Source organism: Pongo abelii, chromosome 10, assembly GCF_028885655.2.
Source record: "Pongo abelii isolate AG06213 chromosome 10, NHGRI_mPonAbe1-v2.0_pri, whole genome shotgun sequence".
Lineage (NCBI taxonomy): Eukaryota > Metazoa > Chordata > Mammalia > Primates > Hominidae > Pongo > Pongo abelii.
Window position 1 is genome coordinate 113,423,826 of NC_071995.2, and position 15,067 is coordinate 113,438,892.

The 15,067-nt window shown below is 40.9% G+C and overlaps 1 pseudogene; it reads left to right on the plus strand.

Moving 5' to 3' along the window:
- The first annotated feature begins 6,393 nt into the window (after positions 1-6,393).
- Positions 6,394-7,042, plus strand: LOC100454839 (osteoclast-stimulating factor 1-like; annotated as a pseudogene).
- The last annotated feature ends 8,025 nt before the right edge of the window (positions 7,043-15,067 follow it).

A 15,067-nucleotide genomic window follows, 5' to 3' on the forward strand; every position in this document is an offset into this window, starting at 1 on the left:
CAAACACCTCCCACCAGGTCCCACCCTTAACACTTAGGGATTATGGAGATTACAATTTGAGATGAGATTTGGGTGGGGACACAGAGCCAAACCGTATCACCACCCAAAGATATCATCCGTTAGAAAGCTACCACTTCTACATTTCTGTGTTTTCTTTTTAATTTTGCAATGCATATTTTCATAAGTCATTATCTTTCTTTCAAGATTGGATATTCTTTCACAAAGATAACATCTCTGTTTCTGATTATTAAACATTACACTCATCCCCACTAACAATGACAAAACATCCATTAAAATGATGTGATACTATTTGGGGCCCTACAATATTAACAGCAAACACTTAAATTCTTTATATTACTATATTGAGTCTGTTCTCTGCACTCTACACTGAACAAAAGGACTTACTTAATCCATATGGCAACTCTATGATATGACTTTTACTATTATACCTGACTCACTGGTGAGAAAACTGAGGACAAGGTGATACATCCAATACATGACCGAGCTGAGATTTGAACCCAGAGAATCTGCCTCCAGACACCATGCTGTCAACTAGGATTAGACTACCCACTGGCAAACTTAAACTAGTCATGATAACTAGGGTTGATGGGGTTATGGAGAGACAGGCCTTCATGAATGCAGATGAGAGGACAAAGTGATAGAAATTTGTGCAGGGCAGGACAGGGGCAGTAGCTCACGCCTATAATACCAGCACTTTGGGAGGCTGAGCAGGGGGTGGATCTTTCAAGCTCAGAAGTTTAAGACCAGCCTGGGCAACATGGTAGAGCTCCAACTCTACAAACAGTACCAAAAAAAAAAAAAATTAGCCAGGCATGGTGGTGTGTTCCTGTAGTCTCAGCTACTCAGAAGGCTGAGGAGGGAGGATCACTTGAGCCTGGGAGGTTGAGGCTGCAGTGAGCTGAGATCCTGCTACTGCCCTCCACCCTGGACAACAGAGTGAGACCCAGTCTTCAAAAAAAAAGAAAAGAAATTTTTGGAGGGCAATTTGGGAGAATTTATAAAAATGTATACATTTGTTTCACCTAGCAACTTTGCATTTTAGATTCAACATCTAGATCACAGATATCCACCAAAAAATACACACACACTGTCAAGGTTCACTGCAGGATAGTTTGTATAGGAAAACTTTGAATAATTAAATTAGTGAATATATGCCATGAAAAATTGATGGCTAAATCTTGACAAACATATCAAAACAAAGAACTCAGGTATAAAGAAAAGGACTGATGCTCAGTGCTGTGCCCATTTAAAAACAAAATTAAGATTAAAGAACTGTGCTAAGATTAGATATTAAGTGTTCTCACCTCAAGTAAAAGATAAGTATGTGAGGTAACATGTATGTTAATAATTAACCTGATCCACAATATATACATATTTTAAAACATCATGTTGCACATCATAAAGAGATATAATTTGTATGTATCAATTAAAACTTTAAGAAGAGCTATGAAAATCGTGATTACAAAAATAGAATATTCATGTTACGAACATTGACAAAATAAAACAATATAACTAAGAATTCAGGATGGAGGGAGGGAAAGTGAGAAGTAATAGAGAATACTCACTTGTTAATATTTTCAGGGATTCAAACTGTCAAATATTGCAATTCCTCCTATTTATTTGCTCATTTATTTATATTTTAGAGAGAGTCTTGATCTGTTGCCCAGGCTGGAGTGCAGTGGTGCAAACATGGGTCACTGCAGCCTCAACAACCTGGCTCAAGCCATCCTTTGGCCCCAGCCCCCTGAGGAGCTAGGACTACAGGCATGTGCCACCACCCCTGGCTAATTTTTTTAATTTTAATTTTTATTTTTATAGAGATGGGGGTCTCTGTGTTGCCTAGCCTGGTTTCAAACCCCTGGCCTCAGGTAGTCCTCCCGCCTTGGTCTCCCACAGTGCTGGGATTACAGGTGTGGGCTACTATACCCATCCTGAAGTTTGTTTTAAAAATGACTCTAAGAACGCAATATTTTTCATGACCTTATTGTCTCTATGTAGATTTTTTAAAGAAAAGACTATCTTTTCTTTTAAAGAAAAGACTAAATTTCTTCCCTTTTCATTCTTTTTCTCCTGTCTAAGGAATTAATTCTTTTTCTTTAATTAATTAAATAAAACATATTTAATGTTTTGTATTGAAAAATTGCCCATCATGCTCAGATTGTGGTCTCCAAATACTAATTTACACTGAAAGGAACCAAGGCTTCTTGGCTAAATGACTGATTACCAGTTGGGGGAAGGAAATGGATGGGCAAGGGGTATATTTTTATACCAAAAGGCTGGGAAGCTGTTAAAAACTCCTGACGTCTGGACAAAGGACTCAGAAGCTGATAGGATAGGCTCTCACTGGCTAAAAATGAGAGAATTTGAGCATAAATAAGCGTAACACATTGATATACATCAAATAGGTTTGAATTCAATAGTTCATAATGATACTCAAGAATTCACTAATTACTTTTAGGGGATGCTAGGAAACCAACTCATTATTTTGAAAATTGGAAAATAAAGGAAAATAATTGAACATTTACCCTGCTTTTCCTGTAAGACCAACACCTTAGGGTGATAAAAGAGTGTATGTTCATGACAAGCCAGAGCTACACAGTGAAATCACTGTCTGTACAAAAAATACAAAAATTAGCGAGGTGTGGTGGCACATGCCTGCAGTTCCAGCTACTTGAGAGGCTCGGGTGGGAGGACTGCTTGAGCCCAGGAATATGAGGCTGCAGTAAGCCATGATTGCACCACTGCAATCCAGCCTGGGTGACCAAGTGAGATTCGTTCTCTCTAAAAAAAAAAAAAATATATATATATATATACAGGAACGGAAGTTTCTCTTCACAGAAGTATTCTACGCAATTAATGAAACTGCAATAGTACAATTAGAATATCACCATTTTGCACCCTATGAACTAATGAGTTTTGGCACTGATGGTCAGTGTCCACTAACATCACAAAAGATACACAAGCAGGTGTAATGTACCTTCTAATGGAAGAACAGACACCACCTGTGAAGTAGTTTTGCAAACAAAAACAAAAATTGGACTTGAATCTGATCAAGCCCCTAGACTTAACTATCAATTCATAAAACATGTGGGGGCAAAATGATAGCACAGAGATTCAGTCAGGAAAGCCCAGACTGGGGAAAACTCTATAGGACAAAAAGAAAATAACACAATACATACAAATAAATGCAATCAGATCTCTATTTAGGTTTACATCTCTGTATCTAGCTATAGATAAATACAGAGCTATAGAAACAGATAGCAAGAGTCTATAGATCAAAAGTGTCTTGGGAGATATATTAACCAAAAACAACATCTGACTTTTATTTGGATCTTGATTCAAACAGGTTGTTAAAAAATAAAAAAGCATTTAGAATTTTTTTTTCTTGAGACAGGGTGTTGCTCTGCTGCCCAGCCTGGAGTGCAGTGGCACAATCATAGCTCACTGCAGCTTCGGCCTCCCGGGCTCAAGCAATCCTCTTGCCTCAGCCTCCCAAAGGGCTGGGATTACAGGTGTGAGCCCGGGGCCCAGCTGCATTTAAGAAAATTTAAGAATTGTTTAGATACTTGATGTTGTTAAGGAATTATTATGGTAATGACACTGTGGTTATGTTTTAAGAGTTCTATCTAGCTTTTGGGTTAATTGAAGAAAATAAATAAATAAATGAGTTCTAGAGCAGCGGTCCCCAACCTTTTTGGTACCAGGAACTGGTTTTGTAGAAGACAATTTTTCAATGGACAGGGCAAGGGTGGTGGGGGTGGTGGATATGGTTTCAGGATGATTCAAGCGCATTACATTTCTTGTGCACTTTATTTCAATTATTATTATGTTGTAATACATAATGAAATAATTATACAACTCACCACAGTGTAGAATCAATGAGAGCCCTGAGCTGGTTTTCCAGCAACTAGATGGTCCCATCTATGGGTGATGGGAGACAGTGACAGATCATCAGGCATTAGATTCTCATAAGGAGCACGCAAGCTAGATCCTTTGCATGCGCAGTTCACAATATGGTTTGTGCTCCTATGAGAATCTAATGCAGGCTGGGTGCAGTGGCTCACACCCGTAATCCCAACACTTTGGGAGGCTGAGGTGGGTGGATCACCTGAGGTCAGGAGTTTGAGACCAGCCTGGCCAACATGGTGAAACCCTGTCTCCACTAAACACAAAAAATTAGCTGGGCATGGTGGCACACACCTGTAATCCCAGCTACTTAAGGGGCTGAGGCAGGAGAATTGCTTGAACCTGGGAGGTGGAGACTGCAGTGAGCCGAGATCGCACCACTGCACTCCAGCCTGGGTGACAGAGCAAGACTCTGTCTCAAAAAAAAAAAAAAAAAAAAAAAAAATCTAATGCAGCCACTGACCTGACAAGAGGCAGAGTCAGGTGGTTAGGCGAGTGATGGTGAGCGGCTGAAAATACAGATGGAGCTTCATTTGCTCACCCTCTGCTCACTTCCTGCTGTGTGGCCCATTTTCTAACAGGCCATGGACAGGAACCAGTTCATCGTCCAGGGACTGGGGACCCCTATTCCAGAGGATTTTTAAGGCAGCAAAACTTCTGATTATGATACCATAAGGTGAATACATGTTGTTACACATTTGTCCAAACCCAATAGAATGTACAACACCAAGAGTGATCTTAAAGCCTTTATTTTAAAAATGAGTTCTTATCTTTTAGAGATATATACTATTAAGTACTATTAAGATACTACTATTAATAGAGATATTAAGCATAAAAATAATATGACATGTGGGATTTGCTTCAAAATAATTGAAGGAGGAGAGGCTCGAAGTATCAATGAAACAAGATGGCCGTGAGTTGGTAAGGTGGATGATGAATAAATGGAGATTTATTTAGCTATTTTCTTTATCTTTGCTTATGCTTGAAATATTTTATAGTAACAAGTTTTAAAATTATACAGTGAATGAGGCCAGGTGCAGTGGCTCATGCCTGCAATCCTAACACTTTGGGAGGCTGAGGCAGGTGAATTAATTGAGGTCAGGAGTTTGAGACCAGACTGACCACCATGGTGAAACCCCATCTCTACTAAAAAGACGAAAACTTAGCCAGGCATGGTGGTGCGTGCCTGTAATCCCAGCTACTTGGGAGGCTGAGGCAGGAAAACCGCTTGAACCTAGGAGGCAAAGGTTGTAGTGAGCCAAGATCATGCCACCGCACTCCAGCCTGGGCCACAGAGTGAGACTCTGTCTCAAAAAAATAAATAAATAAATAAATAAGATAAATTTAAATATATATACATATAGAGAATGACTTCATTTATATAAAACTAGTCTATTTATCAGCTAGCCATGGCAGCTCACACCTGTAATCTCAGCCCTTTAGGAGGCTGAGGCAGGAGGATCACTTGAGCCCAGGAGTAAGAGACAAGCTGGAAAACATAGTGAGACCCCATCTTTACTAAAAATAAAAATAATTAAAAAATTAGCCTGGCATGGTGGCAAAAAAAATTAGTTTATCTGTCTATACACCCATACACATACGCACACAGACACACATGCACAAATGTTTTATAATTGTATACATGTACATATACATGCATTGCTGACTGTCTTCCCATTCCTGAGCCTCATTACTCATTCCTGACACCTCATTCCATCTCAAAATGCCATGCATCTGTAGGAACACTCAGACATAAGTCTAAAGAGGTAGGCAAGAACCGGATTACAAATACAGTACTCCTGTTTGCCTTGCTAAAGAGTTTGAACTTTATCCAGATGTCCATGAAGATCCAATGAAGGACTAGCAGCCTTAGTGGCTGACTTTGAGAACAGAGGAAATATGGTGGTAAATTGGGGGCAGTTGAGGAAGAGAAGACTCCGTAATCTGAGAACAAGTTATGGCAAAAAGTGTTCCTAGGGTAGTCCCGCAAGAGGGTCTCAAAGTTCATTTAGAACTGGCCTTAACAGAAACCCCAGAACAAAGGTCAGCTCATTCTTGCTCATTTTCTCTGTGGCAAACTCCAGCTGGTGCTCTCAGAGGGAAGAGGCTTGTAAAAATTAAAAATGAAGGGTGTTGAATCCAGCAGTTCCACTCTAAGTATACGCCCAAAAGAACTGAAAGCAGGACTTGAAGAGGTATTTATACATTTATATTCATAGCAGCATTATTCACAATAGCCAAAAGTGGAAGGAAGCCAAGTGTTCCCCAGTGGGTAAGTAGATAAACAAGATGTAGTATATCCATACAATGAAATAACATCGAGAGCCAAGGGTGGGTGCCAGTCCTTGAAGGCACATGACTGTAAACCAGACAAAAAGTAAACTTGAGGTGCTTGCAGTGCCAGGTAGCAGGCAAGCAGTGGGCTTTTCAGTGTCGTCTTTAGAATTTGCAGCTCAAGGAAGTGAGATGTCAAAGCTGCCACCCAAACTGGTCAAACCAGGGTAAGATAAAGTCTTCAGAGCCCTCTATACATTTGAACCCAGAACTCCAGATGAACCATGCTTTGAGGAAGGTGATATCATCTACGTTACTGACATGAATGATGAAAATTCGTGGAAAGGCACCTCCAAAGGCAGGACTGGACTAACTCCAAGCAACTATGTGGCCGAGCAGGCAATCCATTGACAATCTATTGCATGAAGTAGCAAAAAGAGGCAACTTGAGTTGGTTGCAAGAGTGTTTGGACAACCGAGTGGGTGTTAATGGCTTAGACAAGGCTGGAAGCACTGCCTTAGACTAGGCTTGTCATGGGGATCTCAGAGATATAGTGGAAATGCTATTTACTCAACCGAGTATTTAACTGAAACAACAGAACAAGTTGGAAGACACAGCTTTGCATGCTGCTGCCTGGAAGAGTTATGCAGATATTGTCCAGTTGCTTCTGGCAAAAGGTGCTAGAACAGACTGAAGAAACAATGAGAAGAAGCTGGCTTTGGGCATGGCTACCAATGCCCATGCGTCTCTCCTGAAAAAGAAACAGGAGACAGATGCAGTTCGAACATTAAGCAATGCTCTTGCTATTCCAAAACTTTGTCTGCCAGAAGAGGGTTGGTAATCACTTTTTTAAAGTATATATGAACATGGCACTGTTGCACTGTGTTTGAGTAAAGCAGGTAAAGGAAGGGTTCTCACCCACAGGAAGGGGAACATCACACACTGGGGCCTGTTGTGGGGTTGGGGGAAGAGGGAGGGATAGCATTAGGAGATACACCTAATGTAAATGATGAGTTAATGGGTGCAGCACACCAACATGGCACATGTTTACATATGTAACAAACCTGCACGTTGTGCACATGTACTCTAGAACTTAAAGTATAATTTTAAAAAAAAAAGGAAAGGTTCTCACCTTTGGTTTGCCAGTAAGTGACTGGATTCGAACATTAAGCAATGCTCTTGTTATTCCAAAACTTTGTCTGCCGGAAGAGGGTTGGTAATTATTTTTTTAAGTATGTATGAACATGGCAGTGTTGCACTGTGTTTGAGTAGAACAGGTAAACGAAGGGTTCTCACCTTTGGTTTGCCAATGAATGACTGGATTCTTTACTGTATAAAATGCATTGTTCACCAGAATAGAACAAGAAGAGATGATTTCTATTTATCAAACTAAAGGAATTCTATAATTTTTTTCTTTAAAAAAATCAGGACCGGGCGCAGTGGCTCATGCCTGTAATCTCAGCACTTTGGGAGGCCGAGGCAGGCGGATCATGAGGTCAGGAGTTCGAGACCAGCCTGACCAACATGGTGAAATCCCATCTCTACTAGAAAATACAAAAATTAGCTGAATGTGGTGGTGCACACCTGTAATCCCCACTGGGGAGGCAGAGGCAGGAGAATCACTTGAACCCGGGAGGTGGAGGTTGCAGTGAGCCAAGATTGCACCATTGCACTCCAGCCTGGGAGACAGAGCAAGACTATGTCTTGCAAAAAAAAAAAAAAAATTCAGGATGGTTTTTTGGTCAAAATTATTTATCTCAAGGATTGTGATATTTTGAATGGATTTTTCAAGGGAGGGAAGGCTTACTATAATAATAAACCAAAATACTTAACAGAAAATCTTCAGCTATTCTGACAAGAATAAACATTTTAAGAGGCTTTTTAAAAAAACATGTAATATGATTCTGTGTTAAAAAGGAAGGAATTTCTCTCTTTCTCTCTCTTTTTTTTTTTTTTTTTTTTTTTGAGATGGAGTCCTGCTCTGTCACCCAGGCAGTGGCGCAATCTCCACTCATTGCAACCTCCACCTCCCAGGTTCAAGCAATTCTCCTGCATCAGCCTCCCAAGTGACTGGGATTACAGGCACCCACCACCACACTGAGCTAATTTTTTTATTTTTAGTAGAGACGGGGTTTCACCACATTGGCCAGGCTGGTCTCGAGGTCCTGACCTCAAGTGACCCGCCCGCCTTGACCTCCCAAAGTGCTGGGATTACAGGCATGAGCCACTGCGCCTGGCCAGGAAGGAATTTCTGACACATGCTGCCACACAGATGAACCTTGAGAATATTATGCTGAGTGAAATAAGCCAGTCACAAAAGGACAAATACCTTCATATGAGGTATCTAAAATAGTCAAAAGTCATAGAAACAGAAAGTGGAATGGTGGTGGCCATTGATTAAACAGGTATAGAGTTTCAGTTTTGCAAGATGAAAATATTCTTTTTTTTTTCTTCTTTTGAGATGGAGTCTCACTCTGTCACCCAGGCTGGAGTGCAGTGGTGTAATCTCGGCTCACTGCAATCTCCATCTCCTGGGTTCAAGTGATTTTCCTGCCTCAGCCTCCTGAATAGCTAGGACTACAGGTGCCCGCCACCATGCTCAGTTAATTTTTGTATTTTTAGTACAGACAGGGTTTCACCATGTTGTCCAGGCTGGTCTCGAACTCCTGACCTCAGGTGATTCATCCGCCTCGGCATCCCAAAGTGCTGGGATTACAGGTGTGAGCCACCACACCTGGCCAGATAAAAATATTCTGAAGATCAGCTGCACAACAATGTGAATATACTTAACACCATTGCACTATATGCTTAAAATGGTTCAGATGGTAAACTTTATATTATTTGCATTCTATGACAGTTAAAAATGTTGTTTAAAAGGGTGTTGAGTTTTTTATAGTTTTCTAGCCTTCCTTTCACTTTTAATTTCTATGTTTTTAAAGGTCTTGGTGCCTACCCAAGATGATTGTGGGGAATGTTATAAATATACATTGGGCTGGGCACTGTGGCTCATACCTGTAATCCCAGCACTTTAAGAGGCCAAGGTGGGTGATTGCTTGAGCTCAGGAGTTCAAGATCAGCCTGGGCAACATGGTGAAACCCTGTCTCTACTAAAAATACAAAAACTAGCCAGGCGCGGTGGCACATGTCTGTGATCCCAGCTACTCGGGAGGCTGAGGTGGGAGGATAACCTGAGCTCAGGGAAGTCGAGTCTGCAGTGAGCCAAGATCATGCCACTGCACTCCAACCTGGGTGACAAAGCAAGACTCTGTCTCAACAAAAAAAAATTTTTAAATAATAGTAATAAATATAGATTAAATATATAAGACATCCTAGCAAGAGAAAAAAAACTATATATAAAACATATATAAACAGAATATATAATAAATATTCTTATATATGTATATATGATATATGTCACATATATAAACATGCACTTACTTATCCTTACATTTATATCAGTAAAATAATCTAAACAGCACTTGGTTGGTGTGTGCTGTCTTTTGTACTGGATTATAAAATCATCAACATTTATTTGATTTGGTTGGAGCTGATCATTCAGACAGCTCTTCCTGTGAAGAGCCAAATGATGTAACACTAAAAGGGGGCTGTCTAACTGGGAAGAGGCTTTTGAAAGTTTGTCCAGGTCCCATGTCCCCAGTCCTCAATTGTCAACCATCATCCCATCTTCACCTAACCTGCAATAAGTCTGACATTTCAATATGACTCCTGAATCTAGGCAGGTAAAGTTATTTACCAGAAAGAAATAAAAATCGTGTAACAGTAATAAGTCTATGTTTGAGTACCAATATTAGAAGTGGTAATATTTCCAATTTGTGTGTATCTTGTTTGCTACATTAAAAAAAAAAGAAACATTTTGTATATTAAATTATGATTTGTCTTAGGCAGAATTCCTCCTGAGTTGGGGATAAAGATTTGAGGGCATTTAATCTATTTGGGAGGGACCCCTGGAAGCACCACTAGTAGAGCTGGGGATTGAGACAGATAAGGAAAGAAGCCAACACAAGTTCCATTCATTAATGAGCAGGTGACCACTGTGGGCAGCTGGGACTCAATTCTCCTCTGCTGGGGATAGGCCCCCAAATCTGGCCATAAACTGGCCCCAAAACTGGCCATAAACAAAATCTCTGCAGCACAGTGACATGTTTGTGATGGCCATGGTGCCCATGCTGAAGGTTGTGGGTTTACCGGAATGAGGGCAAGCAACACCTGGCCCACCCAGGGCAGAAAACTGCTACAGGCCTTCCTGAACCACAAACAATAGCATGAGTGATCTGTGCCTTAAGGACATGTTCCTGCTGCAGATAACTAGCCAAACCCATCCCTTTATTTCAGCCTGTCCCTTTATTTCCCGTAAGGAATACTTTTAGTTAATCTATAATCTATAGAAACAATGCTTATCACTGGCTTGCTGTCAATAAATATGTGGGTAAATCTCTGTTTCGGGCTCTCAGCTCTGAAGGCTGTGAGACCCCTGATTTCCCACTCCAAACTCTATATTTCTGTGTGTGTGTCTTTAATTCCTCTGACGCCACTGGGTTAGAGTCTCTCCGACCGAGTTGGTCTCGGCACTCCTGGAGACTTCTGGGAGACTCTGTAAGTTGATGTCTTGCTGACAAATGAGGAACTGGGGAATTTATCCTTGAACTCCTGCTTATTACTAATTGAGGGCTGCCCCTGGGATACCATCTCCCAGCCACTTCTAGCCAACTCCTGACACCGTCCAAGCACACACCTGCAACAGATGAATTCCCAGGCAGAGACAAAGCACCTGTGGGTAAGAACCTATTAGAGATTGTGGTACTGCTGAGTATCTGAGTCACAACTCACTTGGTAAAGCTTAGAACTAATGATTATGAAACTTTAAAATTGCATGATTATAATTCATTGTGCAGCTAATAACCTCCATGTATTGATGATGAGTATGCTTTTCGTCCATAATAAGTGGTTGAATATGAAGGAGCCTAACAATGACCCCACAGGCTGTGTAAGAGCTTCTAGGGCCCCTTTGCAAACACAGCCTGCTCTAGAATGAAACCAACACAAATTCTCAACAGCCAGGAATTGAGAGAGAGATGGAATTCTGATGACATCCCTGGAACTCAATACAACATAGACCAAAATCTTGACCTACCCTTGGGAGCTCCCGGTTACAGACAAAAATTCTCTGTTTTGGCTTCATTTACTCAACTCAAACTAGCTAAGTTAAGTAAATAAAAAATCATACTGACATTCTGTATTATGGCTTGGGGAAAGGAAAAGGCATCTGTATCAAGGTCTCTCAGCTGGTCCAGAGATGAGACTCAGACAAGCCTGGGTAGAGAAGGACATAGCATGTTCCGCAGTGAGCCTTGGCTGACAATGTCACCTAAACTGTTGGGAAATGCCTAGAGGACTTCAAACAAGGGTCTAGCCATACCATCTGATTTGAATGCGACCTGTGGAAAAGATTTTGAACTTTCTTCAAAAATTAGAATTCAAATATAGAAAATTATGAATTTACAATAATACAGAAAAAATATCTTTGGTCCTCTTTTGAATTTGCTATGGCAGCAACTCATCCTACTAGACACTAGTAAATAACAAAAAAGAAGTAATGAAGCATTTATCCTGCCTTCTCTGTTCAAATGGTATATTTGTTGTTGTTGTTTATGAGACAGGGTCTCTGTCACCCTGGATGGAGTACAGTGGTGCAACCATAGTTCACGGCAGCCTCGACTTCCTGGGCTCAAGGAATCCTCCCACCTTAGCCTCTGGAGTAGCTGCTACTACAGGTGCATGCCACTGCTCCCAGCTCTGTCCAAACTATATTTCATGGTAAATAAATAGGTGAGGAGGGATAGTTCTTTATATAAGAATTCCGTTTCATAGATGCAGAAGATAGACATATAAAATCATTTTGCATCTCCTAATGGGATAACAGAACTAGGCAATAATTAGCGATGACTGATAAAATAATTCAATGAAAATTTGATTGTAAACTTCATAATAGATGAGTTGGACTTTTACCAACCAGACAGTAGGTATTTGGTATTTCTGATATAATCAACCAGTAATATATAATACCACCTATGAATTACTCTTGTCAAAAAATAAATTAAGCTTGGGACTAGTCAAGTTTCACATTCAGAATTTGGATCATGATAAATAGAGGGGACAAAGGAAACAAGAATGCAATCAACCTAGTCCAGAATGTGGAAAATTTAGAATAAATGACTTGGTTCCTTATAAATGCATGACATTAAAGAGAGGAAGAGGAAGGAAAATTATTACTAATTAAAAGAGACTTAACTGACATATTAACTAAATACCACATGTGGTTATTTTATAGATTCTGACTCAAATAAATAAACCATAGAAAGGCATTTTAGATTAAAAAACATATTTGAGTATTAAATGAAAGCAAAATAGAGGGCAATTAGAACTCTCATACATGGCTGATAGAAATGCAAAATGGTTGTGGAAGACAGTGTGGCAATTCCTCAAAGATCTAGAACTGAAAACACCATTTGACCCATACAGCCATACAATAAAATGCTACCCAGCAATATAAAGTAACAAACTACTGATAGACTCAATAACATGGATGAATGGCAAAAGCAGTATGCTAAGTAAAGTAAGTCACATTCAAAAGCCTATACGTGGGCTGGGTGCAGTGATTCACGCCTGTAATCCCAGCACCTTGGGAAGCCGAAGCAGGTGGATCACTTGAGGTCAGGAGTTCAAGACCAGCCTGGCCAACATAGTGAAACCCCATCTCTACTAAAAATACAAAAATTTGCCAGGTGTGGGGGTATGTGCCTGTGGTCCCAGCTACTCAGGAGACTGAGGCACAAGAATTGCTTGAACCCAGGAGGCAGAGGCTGCAGTGAGCTGAGATCACACAACTGCACTCCAGCCTGGGCAACAGAGCAAGACTCCATCTCAGAAACAAAAACATACAAACAAACAAAAACTCTATATGCTTTAAAAACAGACACATAGAACAATGAACAGAAGAGAGACAAGAAATAAACCCAAGCATGTACTATCAACTAATTTTCAACAAGGCCACCAAGAAGATGCGATGGCAGAAGAATAGTCTCTTCAATAAATAGTATTGGAAAAACAATATCCACATGGAAAAGAATAAAACTTGACCCTTATCTTACAGCATAAACAAAAATCAACTAAAAATTGATTAGTGAACTAAACTTTAAAATCTGAAATTGTAGGCCGGGTACGGTGGCTCATGTCTGTAATCCCAGCACTTTGGGAGACTGAGGCGGGTGGACGACTTGAGCCCAGGATTTCAAGACCAGTCAGGGCAAAATAGTGAGACCCCCATCTCTGCAAAAATACAAAAAATAGCCTGGTGGGAGGGCACATGTTTGTAGTTCCAGCTACTCGGGAAGCTGAGGTGGGAGGATTGCTTGAGCTCAGGTGGCAGAGGCAGCAGTGAGCACTCTAGCCTGGGCAAGAGCGAGACTCTGTCTCAAAAAAAAAAGAAAATCTGGCGGGGCACGGTGGCTCAGACGCCAACACTTTGGGAGGCCGAGGCAGGTAGATCACTTGAGGTCAGGAGGTCAAGACCAGCCTGGACAACATAGTGAAACCCTATCTCTGCTAAAAATACAAAAATTAGCCAGGCTTGATGGCACATGCCTGTAATTCCAGCTACTTGGGAGGCTGAGGCACAAAAATTAGCTGAGTGTGGTGGTGCGCACCTGTGGTCCCAGCTACTCAGGAGGCTGAGGCACAAGAATCGCTTGAACCTGAGAGGCAGAGGTTGCAGTGAGCTCAGATCATGACACTGCACTCCAGCCTGGGTGACAGAGTGAGGCTCCATCAAAAAAAAAAAAAAAAAACAAAAACCACCAAAACAAAAAGAGGGAGAAATGATGAAACACAAATGGCAAAATAATGATTATTGTTGAAGCTAGGTGATTATTACCTTATTCTTTCTACTTTTGTGTATGCTTGAAAATAATCATAATGAAAGGTAAAAAGAAACTGAAAAGAAAGAAAAAGTGTGAAGGACTCTGTAGTCACTCCACCTGGCTTCACCACTTACCACCTATGTTGAACTTGGACACATATCTCAGCTTTGTTTCTCACCACTTAGATGTTAGCAATATTTTGACTTATAGGATTTTATGATGACCAACTGAATTAGTATAGGTGAAGTGTTTAGGTAATGAAGAAACTGTATACTCTCAATAAATAGAAGTTATGATTATTAGAAATTGGATTGCCTGGGTACGATGGCTCACGCCTGTAATGCCAGCACTTTGGGAGGCTGAGGCTGGCGGATCACGTGGGGCCAGGAGTTCAAGACCAGCCTGGCCAACATGGTAAAACCCCATCTCTGCTAAAAATACAAAAAATAGCCAGGTGTGGTGGCAGGCGCCTGGCTACTTGAGAGGCTGAGGGATGGGAATCACTTGAACCCGGGAGGTGGAGGTTGCAGTGAGCCGAGATCACACCACTGCACTCCAGCCTGGATGACAGAGCAAGACTCTGTCTCAAAAAAAAAAAAAAAAAAAAGGACGGAAAGAAAAAAAGAAAGAAATTGGATTGAGGTATGTACAGGCATGTCTGATAGACTTGGGGCAGGGGAGACAGGCAAAAGAAATCAGATTTTCAAGGGGGCAAAAAAAGTTCCTATGCATCAGAGAGAAGACCAATATGTTTACCACAAGGCCTGCATTTTGGGAAGGCATCAGTGCAGTGGTTAGTCCTGAGTGTGACATGAAATGGGTCTCGTATGCCCCCTAACCCAGCCTCTCTCACCTCTAATGCCAGTGTGTCCTGAGGAGAGAGTAGTGTTAAAAGTAAAAGGTAAATGTCACTAGTATTCCATGTCACT